The sequence below is a fragment of the Gallinula chloropus genome (genome assembly GCF_964237585.1).
Source record: "Gallinula chloropus genome assembly, chromosome: 1".
NCBI classification, from domain to species: Eukaryota; Metazoa; Chordata; class Aves; order Gruiformes; family Rallidae; genus Gallinula; species Gallinula chloropus.
In genome coordinates, this window is record NC_140085.1 from 62,852,084 (window position 1) to 62,868,195 (window position 16,112).

Consider the following 16,112-nt stretch of genomic DNA (forward strand, 5'->3'; position numbering starts at 1 on the left):
GGGGGGAGAAAGGGGGCGGGAGAGGGAGGCGGTGGCTGCGTGTGCCACAGCCCGGCCGCAGCGCCCGGTGGGTTTGCGGGCAGGGTGCCAGGCAGGCGCGGGGCAGCGGCACGCCTTTCCCCTCGGGCCCACGGCGGGTCGAGGTACGTGAGAGGACGCACGTCCCGGGTGGGGTGTGTGTGTGTGTGTGTGTGTGTGTGTGTGACACGCCCGGGCCTTCTCCCTGCGGCTCCCCGACCGGCGCGGCGCGGCGGCAGCGGGCGCGCGGGGGGGGGGGGAGGGGGGGAAGGGCGACCGCCGGGCAGGCCCTAACCTGGGCCAAGCGGCCGGCGCGCGCCCGAGGGGGGGGGGGGGCCGGCGCGGGCGGGAGCGCGCGCGCGCGGTCGCGCGTTGCCAGGAGACCCCGGGCGCGCGGGGGAGGGAAGGGGGGGGTTACGTGGTGACGTTAATTCTATATGAGCGCGAGCGGCGGGAGCTCGGGTCTTTTTACCGCCAGCCGCGCGGCGCCTCCTCCTCGCTCCTGAGTCACCGCCAGCCCCGGCCCGCGCAGGTACCGGGCGGGGCGCTGCGCCGCGGGCCGCCGCCGCCCCCGGGGCTGGGGTTGGGTGGGGGGGGGAAGCGCGGGGTGGGGGGGCCCGAGCGAGCGGGAGGTGGTGGTGTGGTGGGGGCGCTTGGCCGCCGTTCCCGCGCGGGGAGGCCGCGAGTGCCGGCCCGGCCTAGCGGGGCCCCTCGGCCGGCGGGGCGTGGGGGGCCGGCGGTGCCTGCGCCGCCCCGAGCCTCTCCCTCACGGCCCGCGGGGTGGCAGCGCCGCTGCTCGCCCGGCCCGTTCGAGGGGAGCGCTGCCCGCCGCCCCCCCCCCACTCGCCTCCTTCCCTCCGGGTCCCGCGTCCCAATCCGCCACCCTCCGCGCCCGGCGGAGGGGCTGGGGCGGGGTAGGCCGGGGCGCGCGGCGCGGGCCGGCGCTGAGGAAAGGCGGGTCCGGCCGGCAACACGTGGGGACGGAGCGGGGCCGCGGGGCGCCGCCGGGGAGGGGGAGGGCGGCGCGGCCGGGAAGCCGCGCGGGGACGAGCGGGTGTGTGTGTGGTGTGTGTCTGGCCCGGGCCGGGCCGGGCCGCCGCCGTGAGGGACGAGGGGGCGGGGTGCTGGGCAGGCACGGCCACCGGGCGGGCTGGGGCGGGCGCGCACATGGCGGAGGGTCGGGCAGCGCGCTGTGGCCTTGTGCTGGCTCCCGCGCCTTGTCCTCGCTCTCGAGCGGGGAGCCGCGGCCAGGCTGTGCTGTGCTGCTCGCTGCTGGCAGGGGGACCCAGAGATTCAGCTGGGGACGGGGAACTCTTGCTTCCTGCCTCGGGAAAGGGCATTTTTTTTTTTTTTTCGGTTTTCTGGAGTTCAGCGTGTCTCCTCTCTTCCCTTGGGTGCCTCCTAGCTACGATCACCCGAAATGAGGCATTTGCTTCCCTCCTGGTGGTAGATGTGTGGTACAGGAGGCTCATGATGCCTGTCACCAAGAAAGAAGACTTAAGAAATTACCCAAAAGATGTGGTAACCACAGTTTGAAGTATTGGCTTGCATTTAGCATTCTTCTGTGTTTGCATATAAAATATATCGTCTGCCTCACATTGGATATTTAGGGGACTTAAACTGCCAATGCTTGTGACACTTTCAGTGTTTAACTTTACTCATTTGTTTCTGGAAGAAAACACAAACTATTTTTTCGAGTCACCCACAGGTTATCTCCAAGTTCATTGCAGTTTTCTGTGTGTCCATTTGGTTTCTGTACCCTTATGGAGGTACACATACATTTCACATTTTGACTCCTTTAAGGAAGGTAAGAGAGGTGAGCAGTGACCATTCAAGGTATGACAGATTGTTCACCTCCTCCATTGGGATTTAAATCTTTGTAGAGGATGGCCTGATTGCTTTCACTTTGGTCATGTAATAAAATAGTTATAGGCACTTCGTGACTAAAAGAAGTGGCTTGTTAGTGGCTGCCTTTTGCAATATCGATCTCCTAAAGGGGTCAGAAAGGCACTGTGCTTGGATTGAAGCTAGTGGAATAGCTTCCAGTCTCTCATAAATCCAGAAGTTATCCCAGTTCTAAGGGCAAAAAGGAATCTGAAGTCTGTGTGCACTGAAATTCAAGTGACTTGGATGTCTCGGTACCAGACAAGTTTAGGCCACTCAGGGCTTCAGGTACCTGAAGTGTTGGTACAAGTACTTGGATTAGGCTGTTGATGTCTGAACCTCTGTTTTTGTGATTCAATCCTGTGAGAGTGATATATATATGTACTAGCAATTTCTCTTCCTTTCACTTCTGCTGTGACAGGTCTTGCATATCATGTGTTTTGGCTTCTGAGGACAGAGGACTGTAGAACGAGGGTGTTGCGCACAAATGGGTAGATCTGGTGATTCTGAGAGCCCCTGGTCCCTCTCTGGCATTCCTAACACTAGGAAGCAAGTGTTGGGGCTGCGCAGAAGTAGTGCTGGCTGCACAGATGCCACACATGAGGGCTGGATCTGCTGTAGAGCTGTGTGTCTGCAGCACAGTAATGCTCTTGCCATCCTTGTTCTTCATCTAGGCAGGGGACTTGTTCTGGTCGTCTTTTTTCTTAAAGTGTGCTGGAAATGGGTGGTCTGTTTTGGGGTTTGTTTTTTAGCTTCTTGAATAATGGACAATAAACATGTGTGCTCAAGTGAAACTGAAAGCAAGGCACTGTGGGTATGTATCTTAGGAAGGCTTTTCACAATCCTGGGTCGTACCCAAGTCTTGCAGGCTGAGACCATGTTCGTTAGTATGGAACCTCCAGATCTTCAAATAAACCTCAGCTTGCTGTCCTGTCAGCTGCTTGGGCAGAAATCTCCTCGTTCACTTAGCTCCTGAAAGTTGAAGCAGTTGCAGCAAGGAAAACTTAACTCATTGTGACAGAGGTTCCTTCAGAGGAATAAAATAGCTTGAAGATTGCATTTCAGTAATGAAGAATCTAAGGGGAAGACAGACAAGCATCTTCTATTTTGAATTCTTGATCAAATCCTTTCATGAATGACAGTTTGTTCCAGTAGACCAACAGGTGTAATGATCATGTCTGATGTGTAGACCTTTTGGATAATATAGTTCTAACCCAGTTCATCACACAGCTACAAATGTGCTCTATCTCAGACTAAAGGTCTGGTTCCTATTTGTGAAACTTGATGAACTGGACAGTTTGCAGGAAATAGAGATGCAGGTGTTCTTCAAATGCCTGTTTTTCTGTATTTGTGTGTGCATTCGGTGGAACTTCAGAGTCATAGAATGTGTTAGGTTGGAAGGGACCTTTAAAGGTCTGATTTTTCCCATGGATTGATAGTGCTTTGATATTTGTGTGACACTAGGAGTTATTTATACAGAAGATAACACTTTGCATACAGAAACATGAAGTTCAGCAATGCCAAGTGCACGGTCCTGCACGTAGGTTGGTGCAGTCTGAAGCACAGCTACAGGCTGCACAGAGATTGGATTGAGAGCTGCCCTGAACAGAAGGACTTGGGGATGTTGGTTGAATAAAAGCTCAATGTGAGCCAGCAGTGTGTGCCTGCAGCCCAAGCAACTAACTGTATCCTGGGCTGCATCATAAGCAGCATGACCAGCAGGTCAAGGGAAGTGATTCTGCCCCTCAACTCTGTTCTAGTGAGACCTCACGTGGAGGTCTGCATCTAGTTCTGGGGCCTCCAGCATAAGAAGGACATAGGGCTGCTGGAGCAAGTCCAGAGGAGGGCTATGAAGATGATCCAAGGGCTGCAGCACCTCCTTTGTGATGAGAAACAGAGAGTTGGGCTTGTTTAGTCTGCTGGATAAGAGAAGGTTCTGGGGAGACCTAAGAGCAACCTTTGAAGGGATCTACAGGAAAGCTGGACAGGGACTGTTCATCAGTGAGTGTAGTGATAGGATGATGAGTGATGGCTTTAAACTAAAAAAGGGAAGATTTAGATTAGATAATAGGAAAAAATTCTTCAGTATGAGGCTGGTGAGACACTGGAAGAGATTGCTCAGAGAAGCTGTGGCTGCTCCCTCCTTAGCAGTGTTAAGGGTCAGGTTGGATGGGACTTTGTGCAGCCTGGTCTAGTGGAGGGTGTCCCTGTCCGTGGTGTGTGTGGGGGGGGGTTGGAACTAAATAATCTTTGAGATCCCTTCCAACCCAAACCAGTCTGTGATTCCAAGACTTCTCAATGTTGGTTGGATTTTACTAGAGCTGAGGAGCCTTCTGAGTGACTGCATTCCATCTAATTGATTGTTAGGATACCAACTAGCAAGTAATAGAGCAGAACAGTATTGTACAAGTGGTCTTTAATCTGAGATACGATTGTCATGATGGATTTAATGTTTATAGGTCAGATTTCATTTGTAAATTACTTTGAGCTCAGAAGTGATTATAATTAAAACTAATTCAATCTAGCTGACCCAGACTCAGCTCCGAGGTTAGCACAGTCCCTCATCACCAAATTTTGGTAATCTGGAGAGTAGTTCTAATGTCATGATGTATTTGTCTAGAGGACCAGATGTGCGTGGAAAGCTTTACAGAAGTTGCTTGGGGATTGGTTTGATGACCTTCTGAAAAATTAAAATATTTAGAAGCAATGCATGAGGTTTTTGAGAACTTCCTGCACTCAAGAAAGATAATGCAAAGGAAAAAAAAAAATCTCAGTGATGAATATGTCCTCATGTATTTAGTGATAACTTCAACCTTAAGTTTTCAGGAAGACTATGTTGCAGACTAAAGCTTCAGCTGCATTCAGAAAAGAAAAAGACTTTTCTAACTTATATTATATTTTAAGACTAAATATAAGTAGCATAAATAATGTAAAGATTTGAAGTAATTTATTTTCTTTAGAAAAATTAATCTTTTTAATGAATTTATGTATTGCCAAAATGTAATCGGCATCTTAACTACTGTGAAAGATTAGACTGGAGACCTTTCCTAGATGGAAAGCTGTTTAGATTTTAGTACTGGAAAATATAGGATGCATTTGAGGGTTGAATATCTGCCTAAATGTACATCTGCACAGAAATAATGTATAATTGTGATGTCTCAGTTAAGCTTTAAACTTGCAGTAATGGTAGGCAATTGCACATCCCCTGATCTTTGTAGACTTTAGAATAAAGTACCAGTTTATCTGTAGTAGTGTTTTGTGATGAAAACACAAAAGCAAGTTTTTATTTATACAAACTTAAGTTTCTGGATGTACCTATATCAGTGCAAAGTTTGGCTGCTGGTTTGAGGTTTAGTTAAAAAAAACAAACAACAAACTAAACAAAAAAACCACCACCACACCCCCCAAACCACAACCAAACAATGAAGCAATGGTCACCCAAACCCTGTGAGATACTAGTTATTCTCAAGGGTTGGAAATTCTGGTTAAGGGAATAGACTAAGCAGGTACCTGAAAAATCTCAGAGTGCAGCAAATCCCTAATCCACCCTCTCCCCACCCTGTCCCCGCTCCCCCCCCAGGTTTCAAAGACCCTGGTTAGAATCATAAGTGCTAGTTATCTTCTCTGACCATCTGTAGTAAGTTCAGATTAATCACCTGTTTTCTCAATATGTTTAATTTGTTATGCTTCAAAGGAGGAAGAGTTCATTCAGGGTTTTTTGTGGAGTGACTGGCGGTTGAGGGAAAGTTTCCTTTTTGTTCTGGCTCTAGTTAAAAGCTGAAGTATTTGAAAGTTGAATTGGGGAGGACACAGCACGGGACATAAAACTATCCAAAGTAATTTCTAATAGTTTCTTTTTTACACTTCCTTTTACTTAGGCATTTTTGTGTCACTTCTCACTGCCCCCCTCTCAAATACTATTTATCACAAGATTTTAACTGCTTCTGTTCCTCAGGTATTCATGTTGCTAGGCCCTGAACTGATCTGTTTTCTCTCTTCTACAATGTTCCATGGTGAATACAGTATTAAGGATACATCACTGAAGTGTATAATGATCTTATTTTGCGTTATGTGTTTTAGTCATCACACATTTGTTTTAGATCCTTACTCTTTCTCCATCTTGAATAGAAGTCTGCAGTGGGCTACATACATACACAGAATTTTTTTCACTTTTTGAATTCTAAATTACCTTGAATTACTACTTTTAGTATTTGTTACTTGAGATTTTAGTACTGTTTATTTTGCTCACTCAGAGCCCCCTTTTAGAAGGTGCTCACCTTCATTCTGTGACACTTCTGGAAATTACTCATCTTGACTTTGTATGGCTAACTATGAGCTGGTGTAAGAGCTTTATTCTGTTCCTTGTGTGTGCAGGGTAGCGTAATCAGAAGCATACTTGCTGCTTGTGAACTACTGAGGTCTACATGAGGTGGCCTTTTGAAGAGGGGAGACCTGGTTACCTGGGATATGGAGGATGATAAATTACTCAAGGGTTTTGGGGTTTTTTTTGCCTCAGTCTTCATCAGCAAGTAATCTAGCCACACTGCCCAGGTTGCCAAAGGCAAAGGCGAGGGACTGGGAGAATTAAGAACTGCCCGTTGTAGAAGATCAGGTTGGAGAGCGTAGAAGGAACCTGAAGGTGTACATGTCTGTGAGGCCTGATAAGATGCACCTGCAGGTCCTAAGGAAACGGTGGGTGAAGTTGCTCTGTTTTAAGAAGGGAAAAAAGGAGGACCCAGGACACTTCACTCTCACTTCTGAGCGCCCAGCAAGATCATAAAGCAGATATTCCTGGAAATGATGCTCAGGCACGTGATAAAGGAGGAGGTAATTGGTGGCAGCCAGCATGGCTTCACTAAGGTCAAATCCTGGCTGACAAATTTGGTGGCAGTCTACAGTGCAGTTACAGCATTGGTGGTGGAGGGAAGAGTAACTGATGTCATTTGCCTGGGCTTGTGCAAAGGATTTGATGTTGTCCCACACAACATCCTTGTCTCTAAATTAGAGATAAGAATTTGCTGGATGGACCACTTGGTGGATAAGGGGTTGGGTCAATGGTCACACTCAGAGTTGCAGTCAGTGTCTCAGTGTCCAAGTGGAGGCCAGTCAGGAGTGGCATTCTTCAGGGACTGGCACTGTTTAACATTTTTTCTGGCAACGTGGATGGTGGGGTCAAGTGCACCCTTACTTAGCAGGTTTGCTGACAGCACCAGGCTGTGTGATGGACAGGCTGGAGGGGAGGGATGCCATCCAGAGGTACCTTGAAAAGCTCGAGAGGTGGGCCCATGTGAACCACATGAATTTCAACAAGACCAAGTACATCAGGGTCCTGCATGTGGGATGGTGCAAGCCAAAGGACAGCTACAGGCTGTGTGGAGAATGGATTGAGAGCAGCCCTGAGGAGGATGACTTTGGAGTGTTGGTTGAGAAGCTCAACATGAGCCAGGAGCTTGTGGCTCAGAAAGCCAACCATATCCTGAGCTGCATCAAAAGCAGCACGGCCTGCCACTGGCAGAAAGCGATTCTTTCATTACCATCACCTCTCTTACAGAGGTATTGGGTACTCCTGGTGGTGCCAAAAGTGTGTTTGAGTGAAATTCACAAGAAAGTGCTTATGAAGATGACTTAGTAAGTAAGGCTCTAGTTCATTGGCTTCAGTTCTCTGCAGCTGTAGTATATGTTTGCAAATGCTATTTAAACTCTGCACCTGTATTCATTTGAAAATGGCTTAGTCACCATCCCTGGAGGTGTAAAAAACTATGTAGATGTGACACTCCAGGACATGGTTTAGGTGATGTGGTGGTGTTGCACAGACGGTTGGACTTGATGATCTCAGTGGCCTTTTCCGACCTTAAAGAGTCTGTGACTTACCTAAACCGTTAACTGTGCGTATACTTCTGTCTGGTCTTACTACCAGTTGTAAGGCCTCACCCCTAGAGGTATCCAAAATGTACCAAAGTTAAATTGCTCTTTACATGAGTGGGGTTTTTTTTAGTGAAAGCTAGCTTGTTAGTTGAAAACCAAATCTTTTAAGATTTGCAATTTAGTAAGGACTTTGTTTCCATGGAAAAACAGACTGAACCAAAGCTGAAAGTTGTTAAAAATACTTTAGGGACTTCAGTGGCTTCTTGGGGGAGTGAATGAGTTTGCAATATTTTATTTGTCGGATGTTCTAGCAAAAAAACACTCTTTGAAACCTGTGTGCTTTTCACAGGTTTGTAACTTTCTTTTCAGATAAGGATGTTTAAGTCAAAATTAGATAAGACTTTGATCCTGCAGCGCCTGAGTCTTGCAGATAGCTGTGTAAATGCCAATACGCTTGTGTTTGATTATGTGGCCATCTTGGTAGTCAACTGCCACTGTCCTCTGTGATGGGGTACGTGCAAGTTGATCTCTTCAACTGTTAGAATGTACCCCACTGCCTCAAGTACTTCAATAAAACACTGGTTTTGTGTTATTTTGACATATTTTATAAAACTGAATACTTGTACCAACATGAACTGTATAAGGAAATACTCTAAGGAAGTTTTAAATGTCTTATTATATATGTAAAGATTTTGATTTCAGCCCTTCAGGGTGTCCGTTTGTTTCCCATTATCAGGGGTAGGAAGAAGAACCTGTAACAAGCTATACTGATCAGTTAGTTTAAAGAAATCTTCGTTTAGGTTTTTCAGATTTGAGTGTAAATTTGTGTATTACTTTTTCTAATAGTGAAAGATTGTTCTAAAGAGAAATTGGTATGTTTTCTGCTACAGTCTTGGCATCCAGGACAAAGGCCACATTGTGTGTTAATTACACTATTTTTAGAACATGATCAGGGAGCTCGGATCAGTAGCAGAGACAAACATGCAGATATAATTCTGTCCTGTTTTTTAGAATATAATTCTGTAGACTGTTTCCATCTCCTTGTGGAGACTTGCTGCAAGAGTAGTAAACAGGCACTATCTTAAAATCTAATTAAAGTGCTGCAAAAATGGAGGAGTGAGGTACTTGTCGACTGAATCTGCATTTCCCGATTTACAAATTAATTAAGGGGAAAGCTATAAAAAGTGTTTCCACATGAATGAAAGCAAGCAGTAACTGAGTTTTATATATGGTCACTCTTTTATTTTGGAGAATTTGAGTTCTTAGTATCATGTAAGTGGTGTTTTCATGTAAGTTGTAGAGCTCTTTAAAGTTGAAATGTGGGAAATCTGTATTTTCATGCCATGACATGTGTGGAGCAGAGGCCTGTGAGCACACGTGGAATCGTGGTGCTGGCAAATGGCTGAAGCTGGTGCCCTCACCTCAGGAGTTACTGGGAAAAGCAGGAAACACCAGGTGAAGGGAAGGGAGCAGGCGGTTCCAATGGTGGTGTGTTACTTGGTTCAGCGCGATCTGACTTAGTGTTTTGATTCTCTGCAGCCAGATTCTGGGTTTTGCCATGTTACCCCAAGGGGAGGTGTTGCAGCGTGTGGTTTGATGGTAACTTCAGACTTGCCTTTTCCCTGTTTGCAGCTGTTAGGAAAGGTGCTCTTGCCCATGGTCCCTCTGTCTCTGGAACCTGCTGTTACTTACACAAGTGCAGGTCTAGCCCTATGCAAAGAAACATGCAGCACTTCTTTTTTTTAATTAATGTTGGAGATGTTTGCATGTTTCTTACGAAAGGAAAGGGATGTGCATAGCTCAGGAACAGCCAGGATAAGCTCTTCCAGCAGCATTCACCAGGTGGCTTTAGCTGACTGGAAGATTGTTCAGTGGAGAAATTTTGTGTTCCCTTTATGAAGGGGGCATATCTCCATTGTGGTGATCAAAGTGCATCCCATCTTGCTCAGTTTAGCACTTGAACTTAGTGAAAAGTTTTGAGTATGTTTTGTGAAATTTTGCTACTCCTCTGAATTTCTTACCAGCCTTCTCTGCTTGGTGCAGAAGACTTCACTCAAATCTCTGCCAAAGTTTCCTGTGTATCACCATGCCAGTTAGCATTTCTCCTGTTGACTGTGTATGTCTTCTTGGACACAGAGGATGTGTTGGTGCTTGCACAATAAATTGCAACTGAACAGAGGAGTTTGAGTTACTGCAGCGGTCCAGTTGCACCTTCTTGTTACTGTATTTTGAAGAATCTGGATTCCTTGTTTAACTATTGGCTCCTTAGTCTGTCCTACCTTGTTATCCTTTATATGAGTTCTGCCTTGTTTGTTATCCTGTATTTTTGTTTCCTGTGCTTGTATTTGGGCAGACAATCTTAATCATCTACTGTAGATTTGAAAATTTAAGTTTCCTTTTGTCAATTTTTGCACTCAGAACAGTCAGTAATCTCTTTAACAGGAGAATTTTGAGTTGCTAATAACAGGAAATTTTGTCTGCACAGTTCAGTGCCTGATAATGTCTTTCATCAAATAGGTGTGGTATCTTGATGTTCTAGCACTGTCCTACTCTGCTCACTTAATTGAGACAGCTTTTGTTTTTTCTGTGACCTTTCCTAAGAAGGCCGATTTTCCCATAGTGTGAATGATGCACTCTATAACATGGTTCGTCTCTGCCATGTTACTGGTAGGCACAATATTCCCTTCTTTCATGACTGATTTCCAGGCTGATGATACCAGACGTTTCATGAATTTGATCACACAAGTAAAAAGGAAATGCTTGGTCTTCTTGACTTCCTTTTGAAATGGCATTTTTAAATCTGATACTTTATTCAGTTGTTGCTTTTTGAGGAGGAACTAAATGTTTTCCTAGTTACTTCTGAACTGTGTGACCCTTTCCTGTGTAATATTTTTCCTACCTGGTGGCTGGTACCAAAGCTCCTCCTGGCAGTTGTGAAGTGATTTATATGGTTTTAAGCTCTCAGAGCCATACAATGGGAAGTGTGTAGCCCTGCCATGGACTGTGCACTTTTTAAACAGTTCACCCACTTCTGCCATCGATGTGAATGAAACTGCACTGTGCAGAGCATCAGAGCTCTTTAAAGTTACAAACCTCTCAGTGGTTTTGAGCAAACTGCCCCAAACAGCTGCTTTTAACATCTACAGTCAGAGAGGATCTTTTGATGGATCTCTGTGCTACTACTTTAATTTTTGCTTTCTGTTTTGATGCTGATTACATAAAAGGAAAAATATTGTAAGTTGCCCTGCTGGAATGCTAGGCATCACTTTGCATTTATCATAACTTTAAAGAACATCACTTTAAAGTAATTTTTGGTGAGTATATCGCTCTTGGGTTTCACTGTCTGTAGTGAGGGTTGAACTTAGCTGATATGATGTCATTTGTCTGGCACCTTTGGTTTCTGCATGCATTGCAAATAGTTTACAGACTTAATCCTGGTACTTTTTTTAATACAACTAGCTGTCCTCCAGCTGGACCTCTCTTTTCTTCACCCCAGGATCTTCAGAAAGCCCATTTGTGTCCCCTGTTTCTTCCACTTGCATTGCAGGCTCATGGTCTGAGCAATTCCTCTAGAGAAAGGGAAGCGATGTTTCCTGAAAGGGAGGGGATGAGTGCTGCTGGTGGTGTGGTATCCACAGAGATGCTGAACAGCTGAGATCTTTTGGTGACCTGCCAGCCTCAGGGCTTGTGCAAAAAAAAAAAAAAGCTGTTTTGCTGGAGGAACCCTGTCTCAGGAATGTCTTGCCTCCTCCTCAGCTGACTCCCAATTCACCTCGCAGTGACCTGCCTTCCTGAGGCCGAGCGGATGTCAGGGTAATCTAATACTGTCATGCTTCCTTGGGACGCTTAAAGCTGACCTTCAACGAGGGAGGGGAAGAAAAGTGCTTCTCACCAGGGTGTTTGTGTCCCAGCTGCAACGTGGTTGGTGCTGCTGGCAAGCTCAGGCTGGTTTCTGTGTAGATAAAGGCAGACTGGGAAAGGGGAAGGACTGGGGAGGGTTGAATGTTTATGGTCTTCAGAAAAATGGCTTAGTGAAGAAGCAGTAACCCCCTGAAACAAAGCTTACTGTAATGGCTGCCTTGAGGATGCATGTGGCACTGTTACTAGTAAGTTTCTGCACGTGTCAAACTACATTTCCTAAAACCCATCACAGCTTAAAGAGGTAAAGTGCCTTAAAGGATGCTTTAAGAAAAAAACACCACATTTCCGTACTGTTTTGGTAAGGTTTAAGTGTTTAAAGGAGCTGTGCATATTTTTGGTAATTGTGCAGGATGCTCTCAAAACCGTGGCTAAGGTGGTGCTGTGTTCTGTTTTGAAAAACAATGTGTTCCTTGTGATGTCAGGCTTGTGATTGATCTTCAGCTACCTGTATGAAAGAGGTGTTAAACTTCAGCCTTTGGAAAATGAGCGCTGTAGCTTGCTTTTCTGTGCTTCTGCTTCCTCTTTGTTGCATAAACTTCCTGTGCATTGTCTTTAAAGCTCTGCAAAGATAAGATAACTATTTCTTTTCCTCTGCATATTCTTACAGGGAGCAGCATAATATTGTATGTGAAGCCTCTGGGCACCTTTGTATTTAACCGTAATTCAGTACTACTGGCTATAGCTATTTTAAGTAACAGGGAAATATTTTACAAATAATCACAGAATTGTAGGGGTTGGAAGGGACCTCCAGAGATCATTGGGTCCAACCCCCCTGCCAAAGCAGGTTTCCTAGGACAGGTCACACAGTAGGTGTCCAGACAGGTCTTGAACATCTCGAGAGATGGAGATTCCACAACCCCCCTGGGCATGACACTGTCAGCCTGTCCCAGGGCTCTGTCAACCTCACTGTGGAAAAAGTTCTTCCCCACATTGGTGTGGAACTTCCTATGTTCCAACTTGAAGCCAGTGCTTCTTAAGGAGGTCATTTGTAAAATAACGAGTAGGGGACTACTGTTTATTGGTACTCATAAACCAGGAGGTCTGTATCGAGTAGTAATGCCCAAAGCAAGCACCTGGACACTGAGGCTTGAAGTAACACAGCAGCTGTAGCCAAGGTGTGTTACAGCTCTGTACTGGCAGCTGGTGGGCTGCTATTTCCCAGGGACCACTTCAGGGAGCGATACCAGGGAATGCTTCTTGCTGCTTACAAGCCAATGTGCAGCTGCTGTTCATGGTCTAGTTGCACCTATGAAACATACCCAGAAAGATGGTTGTGTCTTTCTGGCAGAATACTGTATCCAAATATTTAGTTATGGGGAGATAATACCCCAGTGATCTATTTTGGTATTACTGGTTGTGGTACATACTGTATCTGAAGCTCTGGATACTGGGCTGGGGCCTTGTGTTAGATGTTGTGCAAAAACAGAGGAGTCTCAAGGAATGCATTTTCTCAGTGCTTTTCCTCTGCAGTTTTTTCTTTATCAGTAGAACTGTGTTTGCAGAGAAGCGTATGGTTGTTTATGTAAATGACAATAAGCTAAATGTGATGCAGCTATGTATGCATTCTAGTGAGTTGCAGAGATTAGTCTAAGTGTCTGCCAACGTAGTCCTGTTGGCATCGTGCCTTGTAGCCTCCTTGCACAAGAACTGTTGTCTAGAGCTGGCAGATGAGAGTGTCATGACAAACAGTAGTATCTTCTCAGTTTGCAGAAGAGCTCTTCCAAGTGCAAATGTTCTGATACCGAGTTGTGTAAGAAGTGGAGAGAAGATTAAAGGATGAGACATGAAAAAGACTGGTGCAAGGAGAATAGAAAAAGTGGGATGAGGCAGATAGGAACATACTGGAGGGAGGCTCTGAAGTTGACAGCTGTTTGATACAGACTATTTAATTAAAAAAAATAAAATCTTTGAAGAATGCTATCCGAAGTAAACTGGGCCACAGTTGGAAAACATGCGGTGCCTGCAGGGATTGTTTAAAAGCCAGGAAGCAGAAGGTAACTGCAATAGAGAGAGAGAGAGGCAGATGCTGAACTTCCCCTGGGTTCTGCAGCAAGATAAATGCCTTCAGCATGGTCATAGTGATCTTGGGAAGGCAGGTGAACAGTGAAAGGATGAAGGTTGCTGGCGACAGGTAGTTGTTTAGAGTGGTGAAAACAGGGGCCTCTGAGGAGCTGGAGAATGCAGAGGCTGCTGGTGACACCTCCTCTGCTGTGCTGTTCCCCGGTGTAGAAGTATCTGACTTAGTTATCATCTCTGAGCTGAATGTTGCAACTCAGAAACAGGATTTCAGTGTTTGGATACTTGAGTGATAACACCAGCTTACCTGCTCAGTTCTAGGGAAGATGATACCTCGGGAAGTTGTTAGGCACCACTTGGTCACAGCCAACTTTGTGTCCTCATTTAGGAAAAAAGTGTAAATGAGCTCTAGAAGCCTGTCTCATCAAACCTGCATCTTAAGGTGTTTCAGCTGCTGTTTCATCTAGCACACTGTCTGTGAGAGACCATAGGAGTTGTGCTGTCACTAGTCACTGTTGAAAGAGCTGCCTCTGGCTTTATGGCAAGTGAAGGAGTATTTGGTGAGAATGGAATGAGGAAGTGGTGCTGGTCTTGCAAGGAGCAATAGTTTGAGAATGTGATTACTGTTTCACACTTGCACAGAAACACAGGAGAGGCAAGTAAGTTGTGCCTCTCCATCTTTTGCACAGCAGTGTTACCAGTTGCCTTGACAAGGTCTTGCATGAAGGACGATTTAAGACAGAAAGCCTAAGGAGAAGTTGTATCTTTCGCACGGATACAATTATTTTGCAAATTGGAAGTAATGCTAATTATGTTGCTCAAGAAATACAGGGACATTGAAGTGTGAGTTGTAATTGTAGTATGATTTCTCCACTGTAGGTCTTGGTCCATGCTATCTTGTGTGAGAATGGTATCCAAAGGACACTCTTTGGAATTGCTATACAGATAGGCACCTTGTATCCATGTGTAAACCTGAGATCACAAGACAGGCCAATGTGGTCTGAATTCTGAGAAACTTTAAAATTAGTCAGGAATATTACCAAACTCCTCAATTTCTTACTGAATTGTTAGATGGCCTTTGGTTTAGACTAATCCTGCCATTCTGTTTGATAGCATTATTTTTCTGAAATGGACTGATAAGTAGATGGCTACGCAGTTTCAACATACACTAGGGAATTTAAATGTTTTGATTACATGCAGTCTTCTAAATACTTCATTGGCACTTAAAAGTTGTGGTCCTAAATAAAGATATCATACTACTTTCCCATAAAATTGTTGAGAAGTAGTTGTGACACCAGAAAAACGTGTTTTGACTATATCTCCACAGAATGTAGGTGTTTAATTCAGAAGTTTAGATTCTAACATGTCTCTCTAAGATCAGGACATTAACAGTCAATACTGGTTTTGTGCTCTTGTGTTACACGCTCTGGACAGATCAAACACAATTTTAATTTTTTACTGGAACACCCCTCTGACACTTTGACTAAAATTCTCATTGGAATGCAGTATAAGGAGGTGAACTTCCTGACAGAAATGTGAATTTGTTCAGCTTACTGGACAGCAACTAAAATGGGGACTCGCAGAATCACGGAATGCTTTGGGTTGGAAAGGACTTCAGAGATCATCTAGTTCCATCCTCCTGCTGTGGGCAGGGACACCTTCACTAAGCCACGTTGCTCAAAGCCCCATCCAGTGCTTCCAGGGATGGGGCTTCTACAACCTCTCTGGGCAGCCTGTTCAAGTGCCTCACCACCCTCACACTAAAGAGTTTCTTCCTAATGTCTGACCTAAACCTGTCCCCTTTCAGCTTGGAGCCATTGCCCCTTGTCCTATCACTGCACTCCCTGGTGAACAGTCCCTCTCCCACTTCCTGTAGGACCCCTTTAAGTATTGGTAGGATGCAATTAGGTCTCCCCTAAACTCTAAAGTGGTGATTTCCAAGCTTCCTGAGCCAGTGGGTTATTCTTGATACTTGCTGTCTCCAGAACCATTCAACCCAAGGCAGTGATAATGGTACAGTGTTTTCTTGAATGTAGTGTTGTCTCTGACTGCAAGCTACCTGAAACATCTTTCTGGAGACTAGACTCCTCAGTACTGTTTTGCTGGTAGAAGTTGTTGTTTATCTTTTAATAGGTTGGAGAGCGCAGGTGCTTGGTGGTATGCAAGACTTGCAGTAGTCTCAACATAATGTTACTGGTTAGTGTGTCTGGAATGTGTTTCTGATGATACTGAGATACTTAAGAAAATTCTGGTCATCCAGGACATGGAAATTGTTAATGTTAAATAGTTTGGCACTTGGCATCAAAGGTTGTGTGTTTTTTTTCATGATGCAATTCTCTGGGTATTCTGGGGAACTACTTGGATTTGTTCTGTGAAGTTGGGATTGAAAGGACATCCATATAAAAGGC

At 45.3% G+C, this 16,112-nt stretch overlaps 1 protein-coding gene across 2 annotated transcripts in view; it reads left to right on the top strand.

The window, feature by feature from the left end:
• The first annotated feature begins 501 nt into the window (after positions 1-501).
• Positions 502-16,112, top strand: part of NAP1L1 (nucleosome assembly protein 1 like 1) — a 35,151-nt gene continuing 19,540 nt past the window's right edge. For both annotated transcript variants that reach the window (XM_084279280.1, XM_084279281.1), the window contains exon 1: positions 502-550. The gene's annotated coding sequence lies outside the window, so the exon portion shown is untranslated. The remainder of the gene's footprint in view (positions 551-16,112) is intronic.